Raw genomic sequence first — 6076 nt, 5'->3', positions numbered from 1 at the left:
GATGCATCGCTGAGGGGTTTCTTCTACTTCCACGTAAGGCACAAAAGCTCACCAGAGCCTGTCCCAGCGCCCAGGGCCGCGGAAACTCAGTCTTACAGACTCACCTTTAACAGCTCTTGACATTTCCTCCAATAATGGTTCTCTCTCCTTGGAGATTAAGTTTCTCTGGCATCCACCAGGGAATACTGTCAGGACTTTTTTTTTTCTTTCTTAAAGTCATTGCAAAGCGGACAGTGGAACCACAGCAGTGTAAGCACCAACCAAGAAGGAAGTTGCGCCAAGGTCAACAGCAGGTGCTTGGATGTTAGGAACTCTCAGTCGTTGGAAGTCAGTGGTTACAGGTTCAGAACAGTTCTTGCCAATGTTCGACTGCTGGAAAATGTTTAAAATGCCAGGTAACCAACAGTTGAAAAGCCACTCTCGCTTCTGAGAACGTCTCAGCTTACTGAACACAGTAACAGAGAGCTTCTCTCATGCTGGACCTGTTTCCTGGAAATCTGTCAACACAAAATCACAGAGCTTGACTAGTGACTGGAGGGAAATGGCTTAGGTGGGAAAACCCCAAGTGTCTGGTCCTCATGCCAATTTGGGGTCGGACTTGAACATGACCAGACAAGGGAGGCAAGGCGAAGGATGGATGAGTGTGGTGCAGGTGGACGTGGTAAAGCAGGACCGATGGCGGAGAGAGCTGGAAGTTGCCAGATCCAGGGAGCTTGGTGATCTGCGAGGAATCACAGATTTTCTTTTTCCCCAAAGTGCAGCAGGAATGAGGAAAGCAGAGGGCTCCACATTGGAAGAACTAGACTCAAGTTCTCACCCAGGCTTGGGCCAGCCAGAGCTGATCTTTCCCTGCAAAGCGCACCAGTTCTTAGGAGCGGATGCTCCACTGACTGCCAGGGGCTGTGCTAGAGAGGGAAGAAAATAGCTGGTAAACTATTTCCATGTGCCACACAGCAGGTGGGGCTCCTTGGGAGAAAGGACACTGAACTGAGATTCATGGTCTTCCATGAATAAAGCTTTGGTTTGTTTGTTTATAAGTGCAAGCCAGCATAAACAGAAGAGGAATCTTTTGGTTGAAATGCTGCAATATCAGAGTGCATCACACATACTCCATTTCTCTTCCTTCCTGGCTCACAGGAGCATTGCACTCCCCTGCCCTCTCTAGGGTTGGGTGTGACCATGACTTGCTTGTCATTTGTGAGCAGAAGCTTTAAGATGCTGAGTGCAATTTGCCACATGCCCCAGTCCTGCCTTGGTGACTGCGGACGTATGTGTTGAGATGACATTTCTGTCACCTTGGTCTCTCATGACTACAGTGAAGAGAATACCTGCTTTCTGCCTCCAGCCGTCACTGCGCGTGGAGCTTTGGCCATGAGACTTTGCTTGTGTTAAAAGCCATTGCAGCCTTAAATGTGCTACTGCAGCTTAACTTTGTATTCACTGTTTTTATTTTCAATATTCTTGATGCTCCAATGTTTGAGGTCTTGATCCTCCAAGGGCTAGCTAATTCTTAGAGAGAGCAACCAAGTGCCCTGCAGCCATGTCTTTGATGTAGAGCCAATCCCAGAGCCTGCATTCCCAACCATCTCTTCTATCCAGCTCACACCCCAAGCCATATTCCTATTGCCCTAAATCATCCGAGGGCCAGGTACTGGATAACTAGGAACCACTCTTACAGTACAGGGGCCATCAATATTATCCAAACTCCCCAACCCTAAACCTTCCCAGTGTACTTTCCTACCTTACCCATTCCTTCCTGTAAAAACCTGAATGGAGGCTTGGGGTCACCTTCTCCCCTCTCCCCTCTCCCTGATACATGGCCCTGCATGGCATGGCTTAGTGTGCCTGTCTCCTCTTTCTAGGGCTCTCTGAACATGAATTTCTTCCTTCATGACAATCATTTCCACGTCTTTGTGTCTTACCAGTCCTCATTAAAACAAATCCTGGGGGCAGGCGTTTGGCCTGGCAGTTAAGCTTCCCACATTGGAGTGTCTGGGTCCGGTTCACGCCTCTGGCTCCTGACTCCAGCTCTCTGTATGTGCCCCCTGGGAAGCAGATCAAGTAGCTGGGTTTCTGTCACCCTTGGAGGAGACCTGACTGTTCTCCCAGCTCCCAACTTCAGCCTGGTCCACCCCTGGTTCTCTCCCCTGCAGATATTTGGGGAGAGAACCCGTGGAGGGTCTCTCTCTCTTAAATAATTTAAGAAGTACACAAACACTTGCAATACATCTTGGATACGTAATCTTAGGGTGATTGTCCCAGTGAGGAGGGTGTTTGCAACCAGGGCAGATGCTGTGTTCTTGGACTGCTCTTGAGTCCCACCAGGCCAGCTTGGCAAGGCCTGCTGGTTGCTGGAAGTGCTTCCACTCGACAGCTGGAGCACTGCGCTCCTCCTTCGTTAGTGCAGCCGCAGGCCCCCAGCCTAAAGTTGCAGAACGGAAAGCTGGGTCCTCCCCCAAAGTGGCCCTGTAGCTGGAGTGTCAAGTGTCTGGCACCGAGCCCTCAGGGGCCCTCATCACATTCCTCTACGTTGGAGGCTGTCCAGGATCCAGGACACGGTGCCTGGGGTTATATAGATAATTAGCTACATCCACTTTTCAAAAAAGTCCCTCTGAAGGGGACATGGCGCCCCTGGAGCCAAGGGCTGAGTCTGAGCCCCTGATTAGGCATCACTGACAATGAGGCCATGTGGGTCACTGAAATGGCAGCACCTGCTGTCAGGATGCTCTCAGGGGCACTCCACGTGCCATTCCCCCCTTTCCCTGTGAGCTGCGCTGAGTCGAATTCCAGCATGTTCCCGTCTTGGGCGAGTGCTCTGCCCGCACCCCCACTGACGTGTCAAGGGCCATTTCTGGGGTCATCATGAAGGTCTCCTCAGAGGACCCTGGCACCTTGCAAATGGTGATGGGATCACAAACTTCTCTGCTGTTCCTTCCTGCTATTGTCATGCTTGTTCAGAAACGCAGTGGCATGGAAGAGGCCCCCTCCCCAGGGACCAGTGGCTCCAGGGAAAGGTCTCCCCAGAGAGCCCTGAAGGGGTGGTTCTCTCCCACACGGCCCCGCCTCTGTGAGTAAACGTCTTCCTCGTGACAATCATTCCCATGTCTGCACATCTCCACTTTGGACAAATCCTGGTGCACTTCAGCACAAACCTTGTCTGTCCCGCTGTACCCACCAGGAGGAGGAGTGGGATTGGCATCAGGTGCACTGAATTTTTCTCATTGTCTTCCCAACCTTTGGAGTCAGGAGGCCTCTCCAACTGTGGGTGGGCTACTCTGTGTGGCAGGGAGATGCCCCCTGCATGGCTGGCCTCCTGTCAGAGCCAAGAGGCAGGAGATGGTCTTGTCTGATGCTGACTCCAGCAGATAAAGCCATAGGGAAGGACAAATGGGCCCAACTGGAGTCAGGGCCACACATGAGACACACTCTGTGGCACGTTACATTGATCAGGACTGGCCCAGGGGCTCTTCCACCGGGTAGGTGGAGAGTGCTGGACAGAGGGAGCACTCACCACAGAGATTGGTCATTGCCCATCTATAATTAGAGTTTGGACAGCCCAACCTGCTGAGCCCAAGGGATAGTCCGCACACAGCTGCTTCATTGCAAAGTACCATTGGGAAACCAGACCAGCACTCAATCAGACAACTTCCTTCAAGATAGACAGGTAGAAGTTAGAAGGTCCTTCTGAGAGAGTGTCAGGCCAACCAAAACTAAGCTGTTTCTAAACAGTCCATCATCACCAACTGTGCAGAATAACTCCTTTGAAAGAATACATGAGCCAATGATTGTGAACACTTACTGACTTTTCTAGTTATGTTTTTGGTAAAGATTTATTTATTTGAAAGGCAGTTTCAGAGAGATAGGAAGAGACAGAGGGAAGAATGAGATCTTCCATCTGCTGATTCAATCCAGATGGCTGCACTGGTCTGGGCTGTGCCAGCAGCCTGAAACTCCTTCCAGTTCTCACATCGGTAGTGGGAACATGGGTACTTGGGCCACTTTCTGCTGCTTTGGCAGGCACACTAGCAGGGAGCTGGATCAGAAGTAGAGCAGCTGGGACTCAAAAGGGTTCTTGGATATGGATGCTGGCATCACAAATGATGCCAGTCCATTTTCCCCGTTATTTACCAAATACCCTCTATATGTCACTCAGATGGCTCTTCAGGTAGAACTGGCTAGGGGCCCATACTGTGGAGTATCTGGTACAGATGCTGGTTCAAGTCCCAGCTATTCCACTTCTGATCTAGCTCCCTGCTAATGGCCTGGGGAAAGCAGCAGAGGATGTCCCAAGTGTTTGAGACCCTGCCACTCAGGTGGGAGACCTGGATGAAGCTCTTGGCTCCTGACTTCAGCTTGGCCCAGCACTGCCTGTTGTAGCTATCTGAGGAGTAAACCAGTGGATGAAAGATCTCCCCTTCTCTCTCCTTCCTCTTCTCCTTCTCTCTGTAACTCTTTCAAAACAAACAGAAAGCCAAAAAGAACTGGCTAGAGCAATGTCCAACTGGGCTCCTTGCTTCAAGCTAGTTTTTTGTTTTTTGTTTTGTTGAGAGGCAGAGATAGAGATAAGACACAGATATACACACAACACACACACACACACACACACACACACACACAGGAGAAGGGTGGGGGGAGGAAGAGAGATCTCCCACTCGCTGGTTCATTTACCAAACGGCCACAACAGTTGGGGCTTGTGAAATCCAGGAGCCTGGAACTCCATCCAGGTGGGAGAACATGCATAGGTGGTAGGGGGATGTGCATTTGGGTCATCCTCTGCTGCTTTCCCAGGCCATTAGCAGGAGCTACATCCAAAGTTGAGCAGCCAGGGCTCAAACTGGCACTCATATGGGATGCCAGTGTTGCAGGCAGTGGCTTGACCTTCTGTGCCACAATGCTAGCCTCTCGAGCTAGTTTTTTCAGATGCGCGTGGTAGCTCAAGAGAACAGGGAGGTAAAAATCTGTGTGCAGGTCACAGGTCACAGGTCACTACATGGCGAGGTCAAACTCAACCTGGGGCTAAAACCAGGAGCTCTCCACATGGCTTCTAGGGTCCAAGATCTCTTGCAAAAAAAGGATCAGCAGCTTTCACCAGATTCTCAATGGGCACAGCCCCCCAAAGGCTAAGATCCACCATTTCAAAGGCAGGCAGCTCAGCTTCCAAGAGAGGAGGGGGAGCTTGGAAGGTTTCTTCCCTCCTTTCTTAGCATCTTGGTGGGCAGGCAGGGTTAAGATTTCTGGTCTCTACTTCAGTTTCAGCATTTTCCAAATGCAGCCAGGCACAGAACCCCCTTTCTGTTGCAAAGTGCCAAGCAGTAGAGAGAAAGCTGGAGATTCTGGGCCCAAGCCTTAATGAGGCCATTTAGCAGCAGGTGGCTAGACCTCAATGAGCTGTTTCCCTCGTCGATAAAGAGAGGATAATAACATCCACTCTCATACCAACTCTGTTAGAGTCGACGAAGCAATGAATGCAGAGCTCCCACTCTCAGTCCCATGAATAATCAGAGCTAATGTGACTGAGCCTTGCCCATCAGTCATAACAACACGCAGTGCTTTTACTTATAACATTTGATCGTCACAGAAGTCCTGTCAAGTAGGTATTATGATTACATCCACTTAATTTTAAAACCGGGGGAGAGGATGGGTGGGAATTGAGCCTTTGAGGTCAAGCGCCTTACCACTGAGAGGCAGCACTGACTCCCAACCCCAGCTCCCTGACTCCTGAGTGGGTATCCAGCCTGAGTTTGTATCTCCTCCATCCATCCCATACACAAACAACCAAGTGCTCAGACAGCAGGCTGCAAGCTGGTGCCCTGAGGGTGACCCAGATAATGAAAGGGGGAAAGTGTCATGTGAGGAGTTGCTGTGCTGTGTGAGGCCTGTGATGGAGAGGATCTCATTTGAACAAGCTGTACATGCCTTCATCGTAGTTCTGTAACTGTCACCCCTGCTTTCTTTTCATCCCCAGGACAGGTGAAAACATGGCAAGTAGTGAGCTTGTTCTGCCTGGTTTTATGTCACGCCAGCGTCACCAGCTTGTCAGGCAACTTGGAAGCAGGGATCACCTTTAAGCACAAGA

This window comes from Oryctolagus cuniculus, chromosome 1 (genome assembly GCF_964237555.1).
Source record: "Oryctolagus cuniculus chromosome 1, mOryCun1.1, whole genome shotgun sequence".
NCBI classification, from domain to species: Eukaryota; Metazoa; Chordata; class Mammalia; order Lagomorpha; family Leporidae; genus Oryctolagus; species Oryctolagus cuniculus.
Note: the sequence above shows the minus strand (reverse complement) of the source record.